The sequence below is a fragment of the Cucumis melo genome, chromosome 2, assembly GCF_025177605.1.
Source record: "Cucumis melo cultivar AY chromosome 2, USDA_Cmelo_AY_1.0, whole genome shotgun sequence".
Taxonomy (NCBI): Eukaryota; Viridiplantae; Streptophyta; class Magnoliopsida; order Cucurbitales; family Cucurbitaceae; genus Cucumis; species Cucumis melo.
In genome coordinates, this window is record NC_066858.1 from 17552338 (window position 1) to 17567504 (window position 15167).

Consider the following 15167-nt stretch of genomic DNA (forward strand, 5'->3'; position numbering starts at 1 on the left):
TTTGTGATGTAAACATTTTCATAATTAATTCTTGGAACCGTTTGTTGATAATGGTCGCATTTTTGTTCTCTAATTTAGACATAGTTTAGTTAAATAGGTTTAAACTAAGTTACTTTTCATAAGTATAACAAAACACCAAAATATTTACGGCCTGTGTAATAAAATCAAAAAGTCCAGGAAACTGGTAAAATATTTTCATAAATTTCAAATTTGCCCTTGATATTGCGAATCATTCATCACTTCTCTTTCTTCTTCTTCTTTGCAATATTTTTATCTTCCTTCTCAGTTTTCTTTGGCTCGTCTTTCAGATTCTTTTTCATCTATTTTTATTCATCTATTTTTCTTCATCTTCTTTTTTCATTTTTTCTTTCTTCATTTTCTCTTTCTTTCTTCTACCTCCTCTTCTAGAATATCAAGATCGTTTAAATATTAATTTAAAATGATCTAAACAATCGGTTACTAGCAAAATGATCGTTCAACATTGTCAACATGATTGTTTAGATTTGAAACTCTTTGCCTATCGTTGAAAAAAGAATTACACGATCAGGTGAATATCATTTAAATGATCGTTTACCATAGAAAAATGTGATCGTTTACCATGATTAACACGATCGTTTAGATTCGAAGTTATTTTCTCATCGTTAAAAAAAGAACTTTCAAATCAGGTGGATATGATCTAAATGATCGTTTACAATAGCAAAAACGATTGTTTAATATCATGATCGTTTAGATTTGAAGCTATTTTCCCTTCGTTAAAAAGAAGTAAATGATCGTGTTGATACTACATACACAATCGTGTATCATGATCATTTAGAAGATGATTACATGCACGAGTGTAGTCGATTAATTGCGCGTTGACTTGGCCTTTTTAGTATTTCCCATTGTGGGCCTATGAGTTTTTCCTATTTTTAGAATTGTTCTATACATTGTAAATATTTTTTCGGTTTGTTATATTTTTGAAAAAACCTTAGTATTTTTGTATTGGGTACACAATCGTTAAAAAAAACTTTAATTAGGTTATCGTTCAAAAATATCAAGTCCTTAGTAGTTAGTATAGGGCACATGATTGTTAGAAAATATTGTTTTGTTGTGGGCTTTTTCCGTTTTTAAAATTGTTCTATACCATGTAAATATTTTTGCCATTTAAACTTTAACTAAAACTTTCAAAGATGGAAAATTGTTTTAAATTGAAAAACTACTTAAAATATTTATAAATATAGCGAAATATTTTAATAAGACGTTGACGAAGTACGATCATCTACTATTGATAGACATGGATATAAGAGATCAAGCATCTCAAAATAAAATTCTCACAAAATCCGGATTTATCAAATTACCATAAAATTCAGATAATTAACCTTGACATAAATCTTGCCCAAATTTATTGGGTTTTATTTTCTAAAACTCGTAGATAGTAAATATAATTCATTTACCATTATTAATAAAGTATAATTATTATAATTTCAATAAGTGTTATTGGTTATATTATTAGTTTTATCTTAATAACCCAAATCCAATAAACTAACATCCTAAGTTGTTTGATAAGTCTTGAACAGTATCCAGAGACATACAGGGATCAATGTTTGAGATCAGCTTAAAGGTTCTATAGTATAGGGTTAATGTTGGGTACCTTATCCTGGTAACACTATAGATACAACTCACTTTGTATTTGATACAAATGCAATGATCCAACTCGTTCGTGTAGGTGACAATTGTGAAATAGTAATAACTAGATGTAACTTCGTTAACTAGTTAGGTTTCTATTTCATTAGGATAGCCTAGATAACTGAGTCTTAATCCTGAGTGTATTATGTTCGCGAGGGATTGTCTTTGATTTGTATGGGTGAGAGTGGCCAAATTGTCAACTCAATATGTTTATCATTTTGAGGATAAGACCGAATGGAGAGTTGGAAACATAATCACATAAGATGGAATTCACTTCTTTCCGACTTTAGGATAATTAGATAAGTATGCCCTTAAATGGTGTCTCCAGGACTTGAATAAAGAGTCCTACCCTCTTTGTGGCATGAGAGAGGTTTTTGTTTAGTGGTTGGACCATAAATAGATTGTATATTGATACATTATAGTAGAAAGTTTATATTTTAATTAAATTTTATTATATAAATTTAATTTTGGATATGATTCAAAATTAATTTATGAGAGAAAATATTTGAATGAGTTCAAATATTAACTTAATATGAATTAGATTCATATTAAAACTATAGGTTAAAATTTAATGTGTATATGATGCACATTAAAACTATAGATTATGAGAGAAATTTATATTTGAATATGATTTAAATTTGAATTAAATTAAATATAAGATATTTAATTTAGTAATTAATTAATTAGAGCATTAATTAATGGTTTAGTTTAGTTTAATTTAATTTAATTTATTAAATTAAAACTATAGGTTATGTGAGAGATATTCATTTAAATATGATTTAAATGAAATATTAATTACATATGATCCCTAATTCTCTACAACTTCCAAGAAGAGGAAGTTATACCTAAGGCAGATGGAAGACAGAAGGATTCTGTAACTTCTGCTCTATGTATTCTTACTAGAAAAAAATAATTCTCTCTAAAAAATTTCCTTCCAATTCGTTCCAACAAACCAAATCCCAACCTAGAGAATAGGAAGGTTTCCGAAGAGTGGTGGCCCAATTTCGAGTTTTATAAATCCAGAGTCGTTAACAACGTAAGTATTCTGCCTCTTCTTTGTAATTCTCTATATCTTTTAGCATGTTTAACCATAAATAATTAGTTTTTGCCACTGTACTGGTATTTTTAGGTTTCTAAATTAATTTGAGTTATGGTCTCTATTACTTATTTCAATGTGCAAGGGCTCTCATCCCTTCAATTGGTATCAGAGTCATCTCAATTTTAATTGGAAATTTTAAAAATTTGCATTGGTTAGGTGTGATCTTTGCATTATGAATCTGGTTTGCAATTGGATGTTTTATGTAAAATTTGGCCATATATTTACAGTTTTTTATATGATCAATTATAAAGACCCTTACGTTTTTTGGGCATTTTTTACTATAAATGTTGTAAATTAGAGTCTGAATTTGCATTTGTGATGTTTTTTTTAGAATTATGATACCAAATTTGCCAAAAAAAGAACAATCGAAAGGCCTCAAACGGTGAGATTTCGGTACTGCACGAAAACCGAAAAAAACTCAGCACGTCTATAGGTTGAAGGAGGGTTGACATCACGCTGACATCATGCTGATGTCAGCAAGCACTAGGTTTTGGCACCTCGGATGGTTGGCGTGCAGTTCAGCTCCGACTCGAGGAGGTCGGCTCCGGTTTAGTGGTTTGGCGGGTTCGGCTCTGGGTTTTCATCTAGCGCATGGTTTGGCGCTGGTTTAGCTTAGTTTTAGGCCAGTTCTTCCATTTTTGGGCTGGTTCAAGGTGTTTGCGTTTGATTTTAAGCTTTTGAAGGTTTTGAGACCGGTTTTCGAGTTTCGGAAGCAATTTTAGGATAAATTTAAAGCTTTATTATAGTTATTTTTTCTTGATTTATCCTAGGGGCCAATTTTACAGGTTCAGTCATTATTTAAATGATTTATGCATGTCATTTAGATAAATCTCACCTTAGATTAAGCATGTTCATGTATTTTTTTTTATATATTATAAGTGTTATAATGTATGGTATTAATGCATGGTTATAAATTTCATGAGTTATTTAAAGTATGTTGATATTTTGAATATATGAAGTTGGATAAGCATGATGCAAGACATTACTTAGTTAAATATAATTTGTTATATTTAAACTAGTGTCTTGTGTATGCTTGGTCGATTTACATGAAATGCTTTTAATATAAGTGTTATGTTAATTAAGATGAAAATCAATTTTCATTGAGCATATTACATTCATAGTTTAATATAATTGTTATATTGATGTAATGCTTTGCATGTAATATGGTTTTATTTAATTATAATTTGATTCTAATTAATTAAACCATAGTATGCATATTATAGGGCTAGTTAATTAATTTTATAGTAGCTATAAAATTTAATAATTAGAAACCGTCAACCTATAATAAAGAGTTACATGCAAACATAAGATCTTACGATTAATTTGAATTAATTTTAAATTGTTTAAAATTAAATAGACCTAAGATCACATTAATTCTAATAGGATTAGAATTAAGTCCTATTTTAGTTTAATGAAACAAAGTAGGATAAATAGGATTTAAGGTTATAAGGGAACTCCATCAGTAAAGTTCTGTCTAAGGTTAGGGGTACTTAAGTTGACAATTTACTGAACACCTCCTACTTGGGAACTGACCCGGAATCGACGTTGAGTTAACTTTATTCCTATTAGCATAAGATGTCACTAGGTAAATTAAATGGTTTAATACACCTAGAAACTTTAGAGTATTCCTATTAGCATAAGATGTCACTAGGTAAATTAAATGGTTTAATACACCTAGAAACTTTAGAGCAAAGTTTTATTACAAGAGTCATAATAAGAATAATAGACTAAGTTAGATTTATTTAGCTGAAATTTAGCTAAGTACAACAAACTCTAAATTAATATAACATTTTAGTGGGAGAAAAATGGTATATATGATATATCAATTTTTAGCTTTCACGTCCCTAAGAGTTCACACGTGAGATCCATACTCAGCTTCTTGTCGCCCTGGGCGCAGCCTCCCTTTGGAAAGTGTTTGTATGGATCAATAACAAGGTGAATATGTAAACGTATCCTATGGTCTCCTCCATTAGGTTGCATCGTGAGATTTCACCAATTCACCCAAAAGCTTAAGCTGGTGGTTGAAAGAAAATTTAATTATATATCACTAACACCCCCTCCCCCTCCACATTTGTAGGCTTGAAATATGTGAAAGGCCCACTAAGTTAGTTAATGAATCCTTAACCGAACAACGGTAGCTAAAAACTATAAGAATAAGGGTTATTCCGGTATTAGTAATTAACTAAGATTGTCTCAATTCAAGAGAGGAGTAGTTAATCACCTTTCGGTGACTATTGCTCTAAATTTCTGAATTATCGTTGTAAAAACTTAATCATTTGTTTTATTAGGGTTCTTTCATTGTTTGTTTTTGCTGAATTGTTCTGATTATTTTGTGTAATGGGTTAAGACAAAGATAACTAATACGATCAATAATTTGTTATTTCTGCGTGTCTTTCTCATTAATTACACTACTTAAAAACAAAAACTTGACTGGTAAAAATTATGCAACGTGGAAGTTAAACCTGAATATGATTTTGGTTATTGATGATCTACGATTCATCTTAATGAAGGAATGTCCTTCCCCTACTCATATTTGCATCCCAAATTGTCGGGGATGTATATAACCATTGGAAAAAGGCTAACGACAAGGCCTACGTCTATCTTTTGTCCAATATGTTTGACATGCTAAACAAGAAATGCGAGACCATGGTCACTACACATCACATCATGGACTCCCTCCAAAAGGTGTTTAAGGGTCAGATAGAAGGAGAGGCAAGTGTTTCCCATTCTAAAAGGTTTCAGAAGGGTTCATCCTCTGAAACCAAGTCTGCACCTTCATTCTCTGGGTTTAAGAAAATCTAGAAAAAGAAAGGAGCGAAGGGGAAGCGTCTTGCTGCTGCTGTTAAGGGCAAAGAGAAGGAGGCTAAGGTAGTCGATAAGGGAAAATCTTTCCTCTGCAATGTGAGTGGACATTGTAAGAGAAATTGCCCAAATATCTTGCTGAGGAGAAGAATGAAAAAGAAGGTAAATATGATTTACTTGTCTTAGAAACATGTTTAGTGGAAAATAACCAAAATGCCTGGATACTTGATTTAGGAACCACTAACAATGTCTGTTCTTCTTTATAGGAAACTAGTTCCTTCAAGTAGCTCGAGGAAGGTGAGATGATGCTCAAGGTTGGAACGAGAGATGTCATTTCATATCGCACAGTGGGAGATGCCAAGTTATTTTTCTAAAATTGATTCATGTTTTTAGAAAACTTGTATATAGTTCCTAAAATTAATAAGAACTTAATTTTCGTTTCTTGTCTTATTGAACATATGTACTCAGTTAATTTTTCTATGAATGAAGCATTCATTTCTAAGAATGGTATACATATTTGTTCGGCTAAACTTGAAAAAAACTTGTATGTATTAAGATCTAATGAAGCAAAAGTCCTTTTAAATCATGAAATGTTTAAAATTTTTAACACTTAAAATAAAAGGTAAAGAATTTCTCCGAATAACAATACCTATCTTTAGCATCTAAGATTAGGTCACATTAATCTTGATCGGATCAGAAGATTGGTAAAGAATGGACTTCTAAACAAGTTAAAAGATGATTCATTACCACCATGTGAATCTTGTCTTGAAGGAAAGATGACTAAAAGACCTCTTACTAGAAAAGGTTATAGAGTCAAAGAGCCACTGGAACTTATACATTCAAACCTCTATAGTCTAATGAATGTACAAGCTAGAGAAGGTTTTGAATACTCTTTCTCTTTTATAGATGATTATTCAAGGTATGGTTATTTATACTTTATGGAGCATAAATTTGAAGCGCTTGAAAAGTTCAAGGAGTATAAGGCTGAAGTTGAAAATCTATTAAGTAGAAAGATTAAAATACTTCAATCAGATCGATGTAGAGAATACATGGATTTGAGATTCTAGGACTATATGATAGAACGTGAAATCCAATTCCAACTCTCAGCACCTGGTACACCTCAACAAAATGGTGTATCAGAAAGAAGAAAAAAAACCTTGTTAGACATCGTTCAATCATGAGCTATGCTCAATTGCCTAATTCATTTTGGGGTATGCAGTAAAGACTATAGTTCACATCTTTAATAATGTTTCCTCGAAGATTGTTTCTAAAACACCATTCGAGTTATGGAGAGGACCTAAACCTAGTTTAAGTCACTTCAGAATCTACAGTTGTCCAACACACGTGTTAGTGACAAATCTCAAGAAGTTGAAACCTCGTTTAAGGTTATGCCAATCGTTAAGAATACCTCGACGTAGTGGGAGGATTGTATCACAACCTAACCATTACGTGGACTTAATTGAAACTCAGATTGTCATACCAGATGATGGTGTTGAGGATTCATTGTTCTATGACAATGAATAATGTAGACAAGGACCAATGGGTCGAAGCCATGGACCTTGAAATGAAATCTATATACTTCAATTCAATGTGGGAGCTTGTAGTTCTACCTGAAGGGGTGAAACCTAGGGTACAAATGGATCTATAAAAGAAAGAGAGATTCAGCTGGGATGGTACAAACCTTCAAAACTAGACTTGTAGCAAAAAGGTATACCCAAAGGGAAGGGGTTGACTATGAGGAAACTTTTTTTCCTGTTGCTATTTTAAAGTCTATAAGGATTCTCTTGTCCATAGCTATATTTTATGATTATGAAATATGACAAATGGATGTCCAGACTGCTCTTCTGAATGACAATCTTGAAGAGAGTATCTTTATGTCTGAGCCCAAGGAGTTCATAACCCAAGATTAGGAGTAAAAAATTTGCAAGTTGAATCGATCCATTTATGGGTTGAAACAAGCATCCAGATCTTGGAGCATTAGGTTTGATACTGCGACCAAATCTTACGACTTTAACCAAAATGTTGATGAACCTTGTGTATACAAGAAAATCAACAACGGTAAAGTTGCTTTCTTAGTACTTTATGTAGACGATATCCTTCTCATTGGAAATGATGTGGGATACCTGACTAACATTAAAACTTAGCTAGTAGTCCAATTCCAAATGAAAGATTGGAATTGATGTGGGATACCTAACTAACATTAAAACTTGGCTAGTAGCCCAATTCCAAATGAAAGATTTGGTAGAAGCACAATATGTTCTTGAATCATAAGGGATCGTAAGAACAAAATGCTAGAACTGTCTCAGGCAACCTATATCGATAAAATATTGGTTCGATATTCAATGTAGAATTCTAAGAAGGATTTATTACCTTTTAGGCACGAGGTTCACTTGTCCAAGGAACAGTATCCTAAGACACCTCAAGAAGTTAAGGATATGAGACGTATTCCTTATGCCTCAGTTGTGGATACTTTAATGTATGTTATGCTATGCACTAGGCCAGACATTTGTTATGCAATGGTAATAGTCAGTAGGTATCAGTCCAACCCAAGGTTAGACCACTGGATGTCAGTTAAAATTATTCTCAAGTATCTCAGGAGAACGAGAGACTACATGTGTATGGAGCTAAGAATTTGATCCTTACAAGATACACTTGATAGAAAAGCATATAAATTTAGCGGAAACAGGATCGGATAATTACTCTAATTAACAAAGTAACCCTAAACCAAAAAAGGTTAAAAATAGGGCTTTTAGGAAAAACTTATGTTCGAAGCTCTGATTGATGTTTGAACCACCACTAGCGTTGACCTACTATCCTCTAGACTCAAAACCGGATTGTGGGACCAGTTGGATAAAGGAAATCGGGAGAGAGAAAAAAGATGGAAAAATATGGAAATGGGTTGAGTTTTATTTTTTTAGGAAAAACCAGCCCAATTTTGTTTTTTAGAAAATAAGCTCACATTTTTCCTTGAGGCCCTAAGAGCCCAATTTATAGAGGTTTTTCATGCAAGGTTGCATGTGCATGCAAACATATGGGCCAACAACACATAACTCACTAACCATTAGTGGGCTTAATGTCTTTATAGTTTGCTAATACCTAGCCCACTATAGTTAGTGGGTTTATTCTACAAAATGTTGTATTTTCCCACTAACTTTAGTTAAAGGGTAAAATTGTCATTTGGTCGTAGTTTGTAATCATATTTTATTCAATAAAATCGTTATTGAGAAATTGAATACTATAATCTTAAATCCAATAACACTAACTCTGATTTCTAAACCAATAAGGATTCTAGGAAATCCATGTCGGGATCAGTGTTGACCCTGAACGAGGGAGCTATGGTATGGAGTAGCATCAAGCAAGGATGCTTGCAGACTCAACTATGGAGCTGCGTATGTTGCTGCTTGCAAAGCAGCAAAAGAAGCAATTTGGCTTAGGAAGTTCTTATGAGCCCGCTAGGTAATGTACTTGTTCCCTGTTCCCTATTTCTTTTTTCATTTTTTTAAGAAATTGAGGTGTTTGATAACGTTCCCATTCCCTGATTCTTAAAATAAGGAGAAATATTTCTCATTTTATAAGGAATTATTGGGAACAAAAAAGTAGTTTCTCCCTTTCCGTTTCTAAATTATTTCTGTTGGTTTCCTTTTCCTTTTCTCAATTTATTTCTATTTGTTTCCTTTTCCTCTTTTCAATTATTTTATTATTTCTTTTTCCTTTTTCTTAATTATTTTTATTGATTTCCTTTTCCTTTTTCTTAATTACTGTTTGGTTTCCTTTTCCTTTTCCATTTTATTTTTTTGTTTCCTTTTCCGTTTCCATTTTACTCTCCACATGATTTTCTTTTTATTTCTATCCACGTGATTTCCTTTTTGTCAGACTCTCCACGTGATTTCTTTCTCGCCAAACTCTTCCTCTTCGTCAGATCCATAATTTTCTCTTTTATCTCGTCATGCGATCTAGGTTTTCGTTGTGAGTTTTTGCCGCCTCTCATCATCTTCCTCTACAAGTCGGACACTTCCTCTTCGTTGGACTCTTCCTCTTCGCCAGATCCATAGTTTTCGTCGGACTCTTTGCACGGATAAAGGTTAAATTTTGTTTTGTTTCTTTCAACCATCTAGAATTTTTTTGGGATCCAGAGGTTCTACATGGTTGTTTTTTTTTTTTTTGACATCTAGAATGTAATATTAATTTTAAAGTAAGTTATTATGCCCCCAAGTAGGAGTTTGAGGATTACTTTATTATGTACATCCCATAGAAACTAGAGTTTTAGTCCGGAGTTTGTTGGATTTTATGTCATAAAACTCGTAGATAGTAAATATAATCTATTGACCATTATTAATAAAATATTATTATTCTAATTTCAATAAGTGTTTTTGGTTATATTATTAGTTTTGTCTTGATAACCTAAATCTAATAAACTAACATCTTAAGTTGTTTGATGTGTCTTGAACAGCATGTAGAAACATACAGGGATCAATGTTCGAAATCAGCTTAAAGGGTTTATAGTATAGGGTTAAGGTTGGATACCTTATCCTAGTAACACTATGGATATAACTCACTTTGTATTTGATATAAACGCAATGATCCAATGCATTCGTGTAGGTGACATGTGAGTGAGGGTATCCTTTGCAATGAATTTGCATAAGACGGGACTATGAAATAGTAACCACTAGATGTAACTCTATTAACTAGTTAGGTTTCTATTTCATTAGGATGACTTAGGTAACTTAGTCTTAATCCTGAGAGTATTATGAACTCATGTTCATAAGGAATTGTCCTTTGATTTGTACGGGTGAGAGTGGCCAGATTACCGACTCAATATGCTTATCATTTTGGGGACAAGACCTAGTGGGGTGCTGGAAACATAATCACACAAGATGGAATTCACTCATTTCCAACTTTAGAGTAAGTAGATAAGTGTTCTCTTAAATCTTGATACCAAGGTTTTCAAATAGCAATGTTATCAAAACCACCATATCCCTCTTTTAACCAATTTGTTGTGGCTCTTAAAGCACATGATGAAATGTTATGTAATAAACTTGAAGAAGGAAAGTCTAGGCAAATCAATCATGCCCAAACTTTTTACAGGCAAAGAGGTTGCAGTACAGTACGTGAGAGACAATTCTCTTCTCGTGGAAGAGGTTTTCCTTAAAGTAGATTTTTAGAAAATACAAACTTCAAGCAAGCATCAAAATCAACCTTGAGTCCATACAAGGAAGTGAAAATAGATGGACAACAAACTCTATTTCACAAGATCATAATCAGGTAGTATGCGAAATTTGTGGCAAAGCTAACCATGTGGCTATTAATTGTTGGAATAGGTCCGATCACTCTTATCAATCTAAAGATATACCAAAGGCTCTTGCTGCTATGAAGTTGATGGATGAACCCGACTACACCATCTATGCAGATTCAAGAGCCTTAGCGCATAGAACCCACAATATTGGTAAGCTGAGTAACTTGCAAACCTATTTTGGTAAAAATAAAGTATGTGTTGGAAATGGTGAAGGTCTTAAAATATTACACACATATGAAAAAGGTATCTAAAATATGAAGGAAAAAAGATGGTACTTAATGATGAATTGGTTGTACCTTAAACTAAAAAGAATTTATTATCTATTAGTGAACTCATAACTGATAATAATTGCTCTATTGATTTTTTTTTATTAACGAATTCATTGTGAAGAATCCATATGGGGAAATAATGGCCCAGGGGTTTAGAAGAAACGGTCTTTATGGCTTAAAAGAACAAGAAGACATTGCCAACAAAACTTTTACTGCTTTTCTCACCACTCATTCTATGTCTAAAACTAATGTCGGTCTACTTTCTACTAATAAATCAACTTCTACTATTTGGCATGAATGACTAGGTCACCTAAATGAAAGAACTTTAAAATTCCTATATGATACAAAGCTTATTGATGTGTCAAGTTGGAAGAAATTAGAATCTATTTGTTTAAGTTGTCGAATGACAAAAACTTGTAAACTCCCTTTTGCTTCTAATTCAAATATATACATGTCTTCAATGGAAAAAAATCATTGTGACTTATGGGGACCTGCTCTTATTACCTCTTCCCAAAATTTCAAATATTATGATTGTTTTGTGGATGATTTCTCTAGGTACACTTGGTTATATCCTTTAAAACAAAAGTCTGAACTTTTTCCAATGCTTTGTAAAATTTCATAAAGAAGTTGAAATCGTTCTGATAAAAAAATAAAAACTTTTCAAAGCGATGGTGGTGGAGAATTCATATCTATTGTATTTAGGACACACCTAAAGCAACTTCAGATTCATCACCAACTATCTTGCCCTCATACTCCACAACAAAATGGACTGTTTGAGAGAAAACATAAATACATCGTGGAAATTAGACTAACCCTACTTTTTCGGTCAAATGTTCCTATGAGATATTGGATTGATGCTTTTATACCGTTATCTACCTTATTAATCGAATGCCAACATCAACTTTAAAAAATGGAATCTCCATTCTATAAACTTTTTAATAAAGAACCACATTACAATAATTTTAAAGTATTTGGTTGTAAATGTTTTCCCTACCTACGAAATTATAGTTCTAATAAATTTTCAAAACGAACGTATCCTTGTATTTTTATTGGATATAGCCCTAGTCATAAAGGATATAGGTGTCGTAATCCACAAAATCATAGAGTCTAATATCAAGACATGTGATTTTTTATGGAAGTGCTTTTCCTTACCAAGTACAAAAACATGTACACCAACACAATCATTCTCCATTTGAGGTTACTGAGTTTGTAAGAATTGAAGAATGGGTTGATAAAGACTTCGCTCCACAACAAATAGTCATAAATAAGGAAGGCCAATTTCATAATATAGCAAAGTTTCCACAAACGCAAAACTCAATTTCCTTTGAGGAAGGAGAAAATGCAAACAATATGCATACTTCATCACTGACCATTCCAACCAGTGAAGACAACTCCAACGACTCCTCTCAACAACATTCAAGAAGCAGCACAACAATAACCAACACTCAATCCATATTAGATGCACTTTATGACTGCCCTCCATTACAACTCATAAAGATATCTGCAACTCTCCAATTACTGACGTCACACCCACCATCCAACCTAGATCACAAAATGTTGATAGGCCTGCAGCAGCAACATTTGAGGAAGCCTCAATACAAGAGAACTCTAAACCTTTAAATCTATCAAACTTTAATGATATTAGTGATCAACTTTATATAGGCACTTACTTATTATTCTTTTTGCAGAAGAACCTCTTCTCAAGCTCAGGAATATCAAAATATTCATCCTATGATCACCAAGAGTAAAGGGGCATCCAAAAATTCACATCACTCATTTTCAGTCATCACTCCCACTAGTAAACCTAAATCTTATAGATCTGCTCTTAAGATTTTCCACTAGTATAATGCCATGAAAGAAGAAATTGATGCTCTCCACAAAAATCATACTTCGGATCTAGTTCCCTTCCAACACCAATATTATAAGATCAAAATGGGTGTTCAAAATCAAACTTAAAGAAGATGGCTCAATAGATAGATATAAAGCTCGTTTAGTCGCTCAAAGATACTCTCAAATAGAGAGAATGACTATGAAGAAACCTTTAGTCCTATTGTCAAACCTCCCATCATTCACCTTATTCTTAGCCTTGTCGTTACATCATAGTGGCCCTTACGTCAATTAGACATTAAAAATGTATTTCTCTCCATGGAGTCCTTAAGTTACAAATCTATATGATGGAACCACTAAGTTTTCAAGATATTCATCACCCAAACCATGTTTGCAAACTCAACAAATCCATTTATGGCCTAAAACAAGCTCCTCGTGCTTGGTTTGAAAGACTTTCCAACTACCTTATTACCTTAGGATTTAATTGTTGTCACTCTGATCCATTCTTATTTATTCTTCAACAATCCAATGTCACAATCATTATGCTTATCTACGTTGATGACATAATTATCACTGAAAATTACCCTCAACCAATACAACAACTCATTACCACCTCCGTAATGAATTTGCTCTTGAAGACTTAGGCCCTCTACACTACTTCTTAGGAATTGAGGTGGCGTCCACTCCTCATGGTCTTTTCCAATGTCAAAGAAAATATGCAAAAGAAATCCTCATTAAAGGACACATGCTTAACGCTTCTAAAATCAATACTCCCATGGTTGTCACCAACTCAGATCATCTCTTAAACAATGACCCAACTGATGCCTAAGACTATCATAGTCTCATTAGGCCCCTACAATACCTCACTCTTACGCGTCCTAATCTCCCCCATGTTGTCAATTGTGTTTGTCAACAACTTCAAATCCAACATAAAAAGACCTTCGAGCTGTGAAACGGATCTTTCGCTACATTAAAAGGATTATAAACTATGGTTTACCTATTTTTAAGCAAAGTACTCATAACCTCTATGTGTTGTCTAAATCAGATTGGGTTGGATGCACTACAACCAGACGATAGTACAACAGGAGTTTGTGTCTATCTTGGTGCAAATTGCATTTCATGGTCTTTGAAAAAGTAAACCACTGTCGCTAGACCAACCACTGAAGCTGAATATCGTGCCATGGCTAGTGCTACTACAAACTTACCTAGATTACTTTCCTCTTTAGAGATCTTGGTATACCCCTCTACCAAACACCCTAACTCTCTTTTGTGGCAATCTCAGTGCGTTATACATGACCATCAATCCAATATTTCATGCTCGAACGACACATATCAAGCATCTCAAAATAAAATTGCCACCAAATCCGGATTAATCAAATTACCACAAAATTTGGATAATTAACCTTGACAGAAATTTTGCCCAAAGTTACCATGATTAAATGTTTATTGCCTTCCCTATCTTATATTACCATATCATTATATTGCCTTGAATGGAAAATATGACCCTTGCTCACTTTTCCTTTTTGACCTCCATGAATTTATTCTTTCAATATCACAAATTTATTCTTTCCATGTATGTAACACAACCTAAACTTATTCACTTTTATGTATAAATATTCATTATGTGTTTATCAATAAAATCATTACAAATATTATTTTCTCTTTTGATTGAGGTTTTAGTTTCTTTATTGTATTAACTAAAATTATTAAAACCTAAGGGAAAAAAGAAAAAAAAAAAAGAAACAACTGCAACATAAGCTTACTTAAATGCCTTCTCTATGTTTCTGAGAAAAAGATGCTCGAGTTCAAATCACCCACCTTAAATTGTACTTCAAAACCTTTAAAAAAAAAAACAGAAAAGTAAATGATTTCTTTATTCAAAAGAAGCTGCCAAACCAACCTAAGGAACCGTAGAACGTGGAAAACGACTAAGAAATCGTCTGATGCAGATGAAGACGATGAGCGTGGAAGAGTTCTGAAGGACCACAAGTTGATTTCTGATGCAGGTGAATGGCGGAACTTGCAAACGACGGGAATAACGAGTTGAGATTGCAAACGAACGGAAACGTGGAAACTTAAATAAGATCTGTTTTTTTTTTATTTGTGTGTGTGTGTGTGTGTTTGAGCATAGGATTCCATCCAAGGTATTTTTCAGTAAACCTTGGTATATTGCATAAAGAAGATGAATATAAGATGGGTAAACAGCTTTCTT